Here is a 13248-nt window from a genome sequence, read left to right as displayed (position 1 = left end):
GTGTGTCCGTGTCCGTGTGTGTGTGTGTGTGTGTGTGTGGTGTGTGTGTGTGAGTGTGTGTGATGCCTGGGGAGCCCTGGAAGTCTGTGGAAAGCAGTCCCTGACTGCATCCCCTTTCAGCTCACAATTCAATCTTCCAAGTTCCCCTGTCCTGTCTCCCAGCCCCCAGCCCCCACCGTCATGTACGGTACAGGAGAAGAGCCGCAGGCTTCTGCATGGCCCTGACCAACACGGAAGCCTGGGGAGGGAAATGACCAGCTCAGACCTCCCATCATGCTCTAAGGCAGCCCTCCTGGTTCCTGAGCTCAGAGCACCAGAATGTAGCCCAGTGAGCTAGAACTGCTTCAGGTGTCCCCGTTAGACCCACAACACACCCAGCTGTCCTGGGAACTCCACAGAGGCCTCTCCTCTGTCTCCTCCCCATTCAGTACCTCCAGGCCCCATCAGAGTCCATTCCCACATCTCTACCCTATCAGCCACCAATACCAGCCTACCATCAAATGCATGCATGTGGATCCCCAAACATCCACGCCCCACCCCTGCCCTCCACCCCACCTCACTCCCAAGCTTTCTCCAATCAGAATTTTGCAATAGCACTCTCCAAAAAGTCAAGATGGAAACCCAGCAGGCTCTTCCCCAAGGCCTGTCCAGGACTCCTCACTCACTGTTCTCCTGTAACCTTCCTGCTCTTCTCCCAATAAAACTGCTGGAGAAAAGCACAAGAAAGGTGCTAGTGTGAGGGGAAGGGGAGAGGACAGGCACACACACGCACACGCATACGCACACACACCAGAAAAAATAAACCAAAGAAGAAAAAGGAAGAGGTGGATGGGAAAATGCCTAACATTTTCCATCTAATAGGCTCCATCCCCAGAATATCTATCTGTCTGTCTGTCTGTCTATCTATCCATCCATCCATCCATCCATCTATCATCTATTCTATCTATCTATCATCTATCTATCTATCTATCTATCTATCTATCTATCTAATCTACCCATCCATCCATCCATCTCTCCCTCTCACTGTCCCAACTCCACCACTGTAAGCTTTGCAACCTTGGACACCTTCCACCATCAGAGCCTCATCTGGCCATCTACGAAGGGGCGGTGGGACAGTATCCGCTTGCTGACTTTCAGATGTATGGTGGACATGCTTTGACAGTGCTTTCCTGGGCACACACATGCTCTCCTCTCTGCCACCCTCAGGCACCTTTCTTCACCCGACGGCTCGAGAACTGGCCTCACCCTTCCTCTGCGTGCTTCCCTCCTGCTCAGGCACTTAGACCCACTTGGGAGAAGTCTGTCCCAAACTGTACTGTCAGCTACTTGCCCCCTGTCCAGGAAGCTGCAGAGCACTGGACTCTGTTTACACCACTGGATTCCTACTGCTTAGTATGGAGCAAGCCCTGAGAGAATGCTGGTTGCATGAATGAATGATTCATTCATTCATTCGTTCGTTCGTTCGTTCGTTCCTGGCCACTCCACCACTGGCCGCCTTCAGGGACCAAATTCCGGTGAGTCACCAATGCCCTATAAATGCCACATGGAGAACAGAATGACCTCCTCTTTGCAGTCTTTCCCCAGCTGCAGCCCAGAGGCTACGGCTCCCAGCCAGCACACCCAAAGAGCCTTCCAGGCTGGCAGAGGCTGCACTGACCCGCCACACTGCAGCTCGGAAAGGATGAGCACCTGGCAGGGAGCCCATACCTTCCCACCCCTGCCACAGAGGTCCTCCAAAGCCCTTGACCATGAACTGGGTTAGCAGTGGGAACAGTCCTTGCCCTGTGTCCTGAGGCACACATGGGCAGAAGTGTGGAGACACTCTGTCAGCCCGATTCATCTGCTGAGGACCATGTGCCCTCCACTCTAAGCTATCCTGTCACCTCTGTGTACCTCAGTTTCCTCCTCAAAGAGCAGTCAGTGAAAAGAGCCACGTCTAATAGACTTGAGCAGCGTGGCAGATGGAAGCAGCTAAGCAGGCAATCTGATAAGGCAAGAAGCCCTGTATCAATGCTAATGCTATTGCTCATATTGAGATTATTTATATGTGTTAACACAGCAGTCATAAACAGCCAGTGACTCACTTTTTAAGGGTATCTGATGCACACTGAATTGCAGCCCTGGAGCTGGCTGTTTTCCTGACTTGAGCAGCAGCGCCATCGTGTGGCCACAGTGCAGAATACAAGGACCTTCTGATGGGCAGCGCTGAGGTAGGGAGAAGGCTACCGAGGTCCCATTAGAACAAATACAAAGTCAGTCTGACACCACAGAGTAGGAGAGACCTCTTCACCCCTGCAGATGGTTTTCGTCAGGATATAAGCAGGTATCGTAGGCGTTCGAAGCAATATTGAGACCATTTCTCTACCTAGTTTAGAAGCAAAACAGCACCCGCGGGACAGCCCGACCACATGCTCAGGTCTAGCCAGGCTCTACAGAAAATGCTACTCATTCTCCACCTAAGAAGACTTGAACTTGTCTCTGACATTTGGACACCATGAGACCTTGAATACCATGACACTTGGCTCTTGGTTTTTGTTGTTTTGTTTGCTTTTCTTTTTGAGACAGTCTCATACAGCCCAGGCTGGCCTTGAACTCAGTATGTGGTTATCTTGAGCTTCTGATTCTCCTGCCTCCAAGTGCTGGAATTACAAGTGAGCTTCACTGTGCCCGGCCTCCAGCTCTTACATCACGCCCCACTGAAGAGGGACTTGGTGGGCGTGTGACCCAGAAGTAGAACACGCCTGTAGTCCTGACACCCGGGAGGCTGAGGCAGGAGGATCAATCCAAGCTCAAAGCTGGTGCGAACTACACGGTGAGATCCTACCTCAACACACAGACCAGAGAGTGGGCTATGGTTTCACTTCCCTTGTGCACAGAGCCTTGCTTCTTCCCATCTCTCCCAGCACAGCTTTTGACCTTGGTGTCTCCTACAAGAGGGAGCCCTTGGCCTCCGCACCCCAGAGCCCTACTCACAGCTAAGCCTCGGAGGATCAAACATGCCGTCCAAGGTCCAGGCCTAACAAAGGCCGTGCGTGCCCTAAGAGGGACCAGTCAGGCCGATGTGGGGATGGGGCCCTTTCGAGGCCTCTGTTAAACAGATGGCACCAAGCCTGCCAGAGACGGTGGCTCTTTTCCAACTGTCAGAGTGACCCTCAAATGCCTAGCGTCCACAGGCCACTTTCTCGGTATCTGGCCCTGTCCTATCAGAACATCAGAATCTATTGGCACAGGCAGACACCAGTTCAAAGAGAGGAAATGGCCAACAGACGTCACACTGGCAGTGAATGACAGGCGCAATCCTCAAGTCCAGGCCCCTAGACCTTCCAATCTCTAAGGAACCCAGAGCCAGGGAGGCAGGGCCCCAGCTGCTCCAGCCCCCGCCTGCGCACAGAAGGCTGTGCAGCCACAAATAAGCCATCGGCCTCCGTTCTCCACACCGAGATCTATGCCATCTCTGACTTTGTGTCCTTGGTCCCTCTCCTTGGGCCATAAAGAGGAGGGCGTTCAGCCGCATCTGCAGGTTTTGTGGAGCAGCAGCTGTGCCTTTTCTCCCTTGAGGAGCTTTTCCTGACCGCCCTGGCTGAGCTACCATCCCTCTCCCAGCACCCACAGCAGAGCGGTGCGGTTTATCTGCTAATCCCCCAGAGGACCGGCCGGCCGGCCGGGGAGAGCATGCGGGAATATGAGAAAGCCTGGGCCTGGAGTGATAGGGGTGGGCGGGGGGCTGCAGCAAATTCGTAAGCCCCAGGCTGTGGGGACAAGTCCTCTTCAGATGTCAGGAAGAGCGGAGCAGTCTGGACAGATATTAAGGGACTCCCTATCAGGTATGGTGGCGCACGCCTTTAATCCCAGCACTCAGGAGGCAGAGGCAGGCAGATCTCTCTGAGACCAGGCCATCTGGTCTACATAGTGAGTTCCAAGACATCCAGGGCTATGTAGAGAGACCCTGTCTCCAAAACAAGTGTGAGAGAGAAACAGACAGACAGACAGAGACAGAGAGAGAGACCCTAAATTTGGCTTTATCATCTGGAAGGACAGAGTACTGAACATGGCCTCAGAAGAACAGAAGTGTATGGGGGAGGGAAGGAACAGAGTTTCTTAACTGAAATTTTGTAATTCAGAATTACAGAATTTACAGAAGTTTCTTAACTGAAAAATTGTAATTCAGAATTACAGAATTTAAATGTAAATTCAACATCTATTCCATAGCTGGGAACATGGCTTGGCAGTAGAGAATTTGCCTCCCACATACAAGACCCTGGGTTCAATCTCCTGCACCACAAAATAAACAAAAAGTTATAAAGCATAAGTACCTTGCAAGTGTCACATCCCAGCACGGCCATGCCTCCTCCCTAGACTCTGGGCTGCTCGGGGGCTCCAACTAAGTTACCAGCCACAGATGGCCAATGACTGCTTTTAGAGCCTAGCCCCAAGCAAGGCTGCCCAGGCTCCTGTCAGCCCACCGATCGGAACTCAAAGTCTGATGGCCAGGCACCATCGTGAGCAGCCACCATCCTCCGACGTGATTCTCTCCCCCTCCCTGAGCAAGAAGAACTGTGATTTCATGTGTTCCACAAACAAGGTTCCTGAGGACTGTGTCATCTGCCCAAGGTCACATGTCTACCGGAAACCTGGATCCAAAGTCAGTCTGACCCTTCACACATCTCCCTGCACTGCCTGAGAAGACCCCTCAGCATGCCTTGTAGTCACCTGGCCCCAGTGAAAAGACTCCGCACACACCCGTCAGGACAGTGGGAACCAGGTTCCAGATCACAACAGACGTAAGACCAGCACAGTGCTGCTCAGGGCAGGGCTGTGCTCAGAGGGGCCCCTCCCAACCCAACCCAGCATAGCCAGATGAAGCCAACAACAGTTCGTCTTTGGCCTCAGGACCCTGAACCCCATTTCCAACAGGAAAAAAAAAAAACTGTGAAGTAGAGGAAGGAGCTATGGGGAGGTCTGGTTATTGCTCCCCCTGCTGAAACAAACTCTCTGTAAACTAGCTAAAAGGCTCTAAAAGAGAAGGGGGTTCTATTTTGTCCCCTGTCGTCAGGGCTGCAAATCCTGATATAACTTGGGCAGAGCGGAGAAGTGGATGGCTCAGCACTTGGAGCGATGCCCACAAGGCAGGAAATGGAGAGGATGGCTCAACAGGTGCCTCTCTATTCTGAGCACGGTCCTGTGATGGGTGAGTGTACATCCAGCTGAAATAAAAAATAACTTTCAATACCCGTCACCGGCACAACCGACAGCCTCCCTCTCTTCTGAGGGCAAGGAGCTCACTCCAAGGCTCCGATTCTTTTGGCTCGGTTACTTTGGCAGTTTTGCTGGGGCGGTCAGTCCCCGCTTGAGGCTGAGGTGGGCTGGTGGGCTGAAAGTTTCCCCTGGCGTGGATGCATCATCCCAAAGAAAGGCTAAATGCTGCAGCTCTCTGGAGCATCTGCCTGGGTACTGTGTCCTCAACCCTGAGTCTTCACCATCTGGAAGGACAGAGTACTGAACATGGCCTCAGAAGAACAGAAGTGTATGGGGGAGGGAAGGAACAGAGTTTCTTAACTGAAGTCCTTGTGGCCCAATTTGATTTAAAAATTTAAATTCATTCTTAAGGGGGGTGTATGTGTGTGTGTGTGTGTGTGTGTGTGTGTACAAAATACACATGTGGAGGTCAGAGGACAACTTGTTAGGAGTCAGATCTCTCCTTCCACCATATGGATTCTGGGGATCAAACTCAGGGTATCAGGCTTGGCAGCAATCACCTTAACCTACTAAGCCTTATAGTCAGCCCTAGATGGCTCAAATTCTTTGGATGGTGAACATTTTCCAATGGGATGACCACACCATATGTGAATGCTCAGTGAGCCCCATGCAGACCTCCATAAGCCTTGGATCTTTTCTTCTGCAAACTATATAAACCTTCACAATCTGTGGGATTTGACACGGACTCTAACTACTGTCCAGCCTTGTGAAGAACTCCTAGCTTCAGATTCTGGTGCAAATTGCAGATTAAAGCTGCAAACGAGTAACAGCCTCAGTCCTAGTGTGTTCCTACTGTACCCTGCCTAGCTGGTCTTGAGCAAGGACATTCTCTCTGAACCTCAGTTGTTGTTTTTTTTTTTTTTTTTCCATTGAAAAATGACCCTGTGGGGGGAAAAAATTGACCCTGTGGTTTTAAGATGTGAAGAGGAGATGCAGGCTGGCTTCACTGGAGGTGGGTCTGCCCACAACACGTTGGTGACTCCGTTGTAGACCCTGGCATCTGTCTGCATTCGAGACAGAGCCTTTCAAGTCAAGCATAGAAGGCTGGCACATAAACAGAAGATCTGTCAGTAACGAAGAAGAAACAGAGCCGCAGGCCAGCGGAGACACTGTCACCCTGACTAGTCCAAGAACCATGACGCCCAAAGCATTAGGAGGTTCCCCCAGACTCCCAGGGCTGATGGGGAGAGGGGTCGGATTGAGTGCTAGCTTCAGCTCAGGAAGTGGCTGTCACAGACCAGCATGTGCCCTCAGCCCCTGCAGAGGCCCAGCCTTGCCCAGGAGACAGTGACGCTGGAGCCATCCAAGCCCACATCCTAGACGATGGCGCTGGCTCCGCGGCTGTCCCCTCCTATGTTCCTGACACTGAGGGTCACCTCCACGCACTGTATTGTCTCTCTCATTGTTGTCATGGAATACCTGACAACTTAAGGAAGGGGGAGTTCGGGTTTGGTTCACAGTTCCCGGGTGAACCAGCGTGGAGTCCACCGCGGGGTGGGGGAGCCGTGGCGGCAGGAGCTGGAGGCAGCTCTCATGTTACATCCACAATGAGAAAGCAGAGAGACATAAATGGTGACATTCAGCTCACTTTCTCCCTTTTATTGACACTAGACCTCCAGCCTAAGGGAGGTGCCATAACCATTAGAGTGTGTCTTCCCACCTCAGTCACCCCAATCCAATAACCCCAACAGACACACCAGAGCATCCTGAGGCCCGAGATCCTGTCAAATTGACGATGACACATGATTTCTCTAAAGAGGGCACAACCTAAGTGGCCTGAGCTCCCTGGATGAGCCCTGGTGTCCAGGCTCCTGCCCTAGGAGGAATTCCTGGTATCTGCTGTGTCCCAAACCACTCAGTCACACATTTGCAGACAACCAAACTGACAATTCTTGGGAAAAGCCGAACTATATAACCCTAAGCAACACCTCCCGCTGCACCTGCCCTCCAGAGCCCTGTGCCTTACCCAACATGACACCTTACTCTCTTTTCCTATGATAAAATGCTCTGGCGAAAGTAACTCCAGGGAGAAAGGACTAACTTCAGCTCACAGGCCCGGGTTATAGTCCATCACGCAGGGGAAGTCAAGGCCTCAGGAGCTTGAAACAGCTGGGCACAGCGCACCTAAGGTCTGAAGAGAGCAGTGACCACGCCCGTGTTGATGCTCAGTGCTCTTTCTCTGCCTTCTACAGTCCAGGACACTCAGCCCAGGGACAGTGCCACTCACAATTAAGATGGGCCTTTCCACAGCAATTAGTAGACTCCAGATAACCCACAGGAGTGTCAGAGCTCATCTCCCCGTGACTGGAGATTCTGCCGCATTGACAGTTAACACTAAGCATTGCACTTCATTCCTTTCCGTTGACTCTGGAAAAGCTTTTGACTCACTCGTGAACTCAAGAAGCTGGGAAACTACAGAGGCTACGTGGCGGAGACAGGGTGATGTGGCTTCTGGCTCTGACATCACCAATGCCCACATGAGTGAGTGGTCTAACCACCCAGGCCGCCATGTTGAAGAAGTCCCAACTCCCCACATGGAGTCAACACACACAGGCAGACTCAAGACTAAGTGGAGAGAGAAGCATCCATTATCTGCCGGCTATCCCAACTCCATCCAATCGAACCCAGCCGCACCAGAGGCCCCAGGCCAGAGCCTAGCAGCAGCTTCCCCCAGGCCCTAAGCCACAGAACTGAAAGGCCTGGACAGGCTTGCTGCTGTTTTAGTGACTAGATTTGGGGATGGTTTGCTGCACAGTGTAAATGTCTCCATTCTGTGACCAAAATCCTAACAGAAACAATAAAAAGGAGGATTTATTTGGGGTCATGGTTTAGGAGGTGTGGCGGAACAGCCCCATCCTCACATGGAGGCAGAGGTGTGAGGCAGTGGCTAGTCACGTGACGGCAGACCAGAAGGCAGTGTGAGCCAGCCAGAGAGAGGGGAGGATCCGACCTTCAAAGGTCCACCCTCTGTGACCAACACCCTCAGTCAGATTCCACTTCCTAAAGGGTCCACAGCCTCCCAAAACAGTTGACTAGCATCCAAGACAGGAGCCTGTGAAGGACAGTTCAGGTTCACACACAACACATAACAGAGCCTAGGGTGACCACGTGCTGTGCTGGGAGAATGTCCTCCATGGGGAGACAGAGGCAAATATCTACCCCCTCCTTCCAATGCCTCAATAACAAAGTATAAATCCACCAAAGTCCACCCCGAGGAACCATTGAGTTTATTGGGCTTTCTTACAGAGCATGGAAATAGTAACCGCTTACAGAAGTATGCGCAACCCCAAAGTGGCCACACCACCAGGGATGACAATGACCCTCCAGCTGCACAGACGGTGCCCACCCCACCCCTTTATCAACCTTCCAGTCTATACAATCTAGCACCACCTGAGTCCGTGGAGCCGCCTGCAGTTAGGACAGAATCACCCAGTGTCCAGGAATAGGAGGACCAACTGGACTCTCAGGTGACGGTCCAACGACCCTCCCCACCGCCTCCTTCTCCACAGTTAACAGGCAGGACATCGGGGGTCTCTTACAAGTAGTCCTAGCTGCTCTGCTGCTCAGAAAAGAGCACTCTACACACCACATCCCACCACTGACATCTCCTCAACACGTTCTCGTTTGGGTGATACATGGTCACCCTTCAATAGGCCAAGCCATTCCCCCCACACCCCTGAATGATAGGATACATGACACACCTCAACACAGAGAGTTTGGGAAATGGATGCTCCCGGGTCCACCTCTGTGGTAAGTCCATGTGGGGAGCCTGGGCTTCCTCATAACATGGCAGCTTTGAGTGGTCAGATCACTCCTGTAGGTACCGGCAACTTCAGAGCTGGAAAGTGTATCACCCACTCTCTGCCATGGAGCCTCAGAAGTCTGTCAGCATTCTGCTAAGTCCAAAAAACAAACTCTGGTTTCTCGAACCCTGGATGTGAGGTAGGAGGGGGCAAGATGGAGGAGGGTGGTGAGAAAGGGCAATGGGGATGGATAGGACCAATGCATGCTCATGTGGATGTGTGGAAATGTCAGAACAAAAACCGTAATTAGGCTGGACGGTGGTGGCACACACCTTTAATCCCAGCACTCGAGAGGCAGAGCCAGGCAGATCTCTGTGAGTTTGAGGCCAGCCTGGTCTACAGAGCAAGATCCAGGAGAGGTACCAAAGCTACACAGAGAAACCCTGTCTCAAAAAAAACCAAAAACAAAAACAAAAGAACAAAAAAACATAATTAGGCAAGTAATACACACTAGTTAAAATTTGAAATAAAAATTTCAAAGCAAGAATCCACTTCTGTCATCTCTGCACTCTGAAGTCTGTGAGGCAAGAAGATTACAAGTTCAAGGCCAGCCTAGATCTCAGGAGTTGACTTAGCCACTAAAAGAGTGCAGAATGTCTTTTTCCACTCACCACACATACATGACACCAATGGGACACTTCCACACAAACCCAGAGTCCCCTCCCTTTGAATTGCAGTCCCTGAGCCCAGCCCACAGGACAACACTGGAACTTCTGCTGACACTCACAGTAAAGCGTCTACGCGAGAGGGAGAGAAGGAGAGACAGAAGACAGAGAACCACGCCACCCAGGGACGGCCTCCTCCACCTTTAAAGTCCATAAAACTGCTATCTAAGCCGGGCATAGTGGCGCACATCTTTAATCCCAGTACTTTGGAAGCAGAGGCAGGTGGATCTCTATGAGTTCAAGGTCAGCCTGGTCTACAGAGTGAGTTCCAAGACAGCCAGAACTACACAAAGAAACCCTGTCTCAAAAAACCAAAAGACAAACAAATCTGCCATCTAATCCTGCCTCTGCTGCCTGTTCAGTGAGCCATCTACCCAAATGCCCCGAGTCTCCTCCCCCTAACATTAATGGGAAACTTGCCCATTTTATACAACTGTCTTTAAAAAAAAAAAAAGTCATTCGTGGAAAGCACCTAGCATGTTGCTTGGTAGAGTCAGCACTCAGTAACTGTTATATCCCTCCTTAAGGCACTGCGGATTCTCATTAGAACATGCACGTCTCTTATCTAGACAGATGTTTTATCAGAACAGGACAGTACAGCCCAGGATGGAGCCTCCTGCTCTCAGATATGACTTGTGGGGACATGTAGGAGGGCCTGGCAGGCTCTTACGGTCACTTCCATCTACATGGGAGTTCTCTGAACCAAGAATCAGCTCTATCCATCATTAACCATGAAGGATCCTAATGCAGGGGGAAGCTCTTAGTGATTCAGGAAGAGTGAATCCTTGCCTGCTGCCTCCAGTCCTTTCATGCCTTTACTTAGTTGGCAAATCCTTATTAAGCACCCGCTCTGTGCCAAAGGCTCCCTGTGCTGCCAGAAATATGTGAATCAAGTAAGTACTCAGGTAACATGTCCTAGTTAGGAATTCTATTGCTATGAAGAGGCACCATGACCATGGCAACTCTTAAAAAGGAAAACATTTCATTGTGGTGGCTTGCTTACAGTTTCCAAGGTTTAGTCGAGAAGCAAGGCAGATGTGGTGCTAGAGAAGGAGCTGAGAGTTCTTACATCTTAACTCACAGGAAACAGGAAGTGGTCTGTCTCACTGGGCACAGCTTGAGCGTATAAATAAGAGACCTCAAAGCCCACTTCCACAGTAACACACTTCCTCCAACAAGACCACACCTACACTAACAAGGCCACACCTCCTAATAGTGCCACTCCCTTTAGGGGACATTTTCTTTCAAACCACTACATAATACAAATGTCAAAATGTGGTGATATATTGTATACCCTAATAAACTTGCCTGAGGATCAGAGGACAGAGCCAGCCACTAGATTGGACGTAGAAGTCAGGCAGTGGTGGCACATACCTTTAACCCTATCACTTGAGATCTCATGCCTTTGCTTGGGAAGCACACACGCCTTTAATCCCAGGAAGTAATATGGCAGGGCAGAGAAAGGTATATAAGACGTGAGGAAACAGGAACTCACTCTCTTGAGGCTGAGGATTTCATAGAGATAAGAACTAGTGGCTGGCTGCTCTGCTTCTCTGATCTTTCGACTTTCACCCTGATATCTGGCTCTGGGTTTTTTATTAAAAGACCATCTAAGATTCAAACAACATCAAAAAGACAAGACACATGGAGATGAGAGTGTCCAGAGAAGGTACCTGCCTTGCTCGCCTATGTTCAACTCTTGGTCAAATGTCACTTTCTTTTAATGTGTATACATGTTTTGCCTGCATGTATGTCCATGTGCCACTTGCATGCCTAGTTTCCACAAAAGCCAGAAGAGAGCATTGGATCCCCTAGAACTGGTGTTACAGATGGTTGTGAGCCACCATGTGGACATTAGGAACCAAACCTGGGTACTCAGTGCTCTAACTGCTGAGCCAACTCACCAGCCCCCAAATGTTACTTCTTTTTTTTTGGTTTTTCGAGACAGGGTTTCTCTGTGTAGCTTTGTGCCTTTCCTGGAACTCACTTGGTAGCCCAGGCTGGCCTCGAACTCACAGAGATCCACCTGCCTCTGCCTCCCGAGTGCTGGGATTAAAGGCGTGCGCCACCACCGCCCGGCCCAAATGTTACTTCTTAAGAGACACCTTTCCTTCTACCTCAGCCCCCCTCTCACATCACATTGAACACCCCAGGAGAATGAAGCACACACCTCTCAGTTGCTAGAAGAAACCCGGATGGAGTAGGTGGGAGTCTCTCACTAGCCATGTGAACTTGAGTTAGCATATGCACCTCTCTAAATTTCTTTTTTTTTTAAAGATTTATTTATTTATTTATTATGTATACAGCATGTATGACTGCAGGCCAGATGAGGGCACAAGATCTCATTACAGATGGTTGTGAGCCACCATGTGGTTGCTGGGAATTGAACTCAGGACCTCTGGAAGAACAGTCAGTGCTCTTAACCGCTGAGCCATCTCTCCAGCCCCCTCTCTAAATTTCTTTTGGCCTTGTGTAAAGTTTTTATTAAAATACCGTAATCAGTGCTGGATGTGGTAGCACATGCCTTTGAACCTAGCACTCAGGAGGCAGAGGCAGAGGCAGGTGGATCTCTGTGAGAAGGAGGCAATCTTGGTCTACACAGCAAATTCTAAGCTATCCAGAGATACATAGAGACTGACTAAAACAGATGGATGGATGAATGGATGATAGATAGACAGACAGACATACTGTGATCTTGAGGATAATTGAAACACAGGGCTTTATCACATAAATCCTTGTGCTAACTTTAGCCATTATGAGCCATACCGAGAAGTTCACTACTCAGTTATCCAAGGAGACTTTGCGTCTTTCCAAACTAGACAGACTGTGAAAACTCTTTTAGTGTAAAAGGACCCAGTTCCCAACTTCACACTTTTTGACAAGAATGTAAACTTTGAGGGGGATGATGGTGGCACATGCCTTTAATCTCTAATGCACTCGGATCTCTGAGTTCGAGGCCAGCCTGGTCTACAAAGTGAGTTCCAAGACAGCCAGAGCTACATAGAGAAACCCTATCTTGAAAAAAATAATAATAATAAAACAAAAGAATGTAAACTTCATTTTGAGACCAAGTCTTATATGCCCAAGCTGACTTTGAACTTCAGGCTGAAAATGATTTGTTTTGCTTTTGTTTTTCAAGACCTTGATCATCTGATCCTCCTGTCTCTACTTCCCCAGGTGCTGAGATTACAGGTATGTTCCTACATACCTGGCTTACACAGAGCTGGGGATTGAACCCAGGGCCTTGTGCATGCTAAGCAAGCACTCTATCAACTGAACCATATCCCCAGTGAAGAATGTGAGGGACTTAGGGGAATCTTTTTTGTTCTGACTTACTTCCTGACTCCAAAATCAGGTTCTAAAGGTCTTGGGTCCACAAAACACTTCTTGGGCACAATCAAAAACAATGCCATGCTCAAGAGTGATACAGAACTGCAGACTCAGAGTCTGGAGGGGGAGGCAGGGACACTCATAAGAGAATAAGCTACATGGTGAGCAGAGAGTGAGGCAGGAACCTCCAAATC

This window comes from Peromyscus leucopus, chromosome 20 (genome assembly GCF_004664715.2).
Source record: "Peromyscus leucopus breed LL Stock chromosome 20, UCI_PerLeu_2.1, whole genome shotgun sequence".
Lineage (NCBI taxonomy): Eukaryota > Metazoa > Chordata > Mammalia > Rodentia > Cricetidae > Peromyscus > Peromyscus leucopus.
This window is presented reverse-complemented; position numbering follows the sequence as displayed.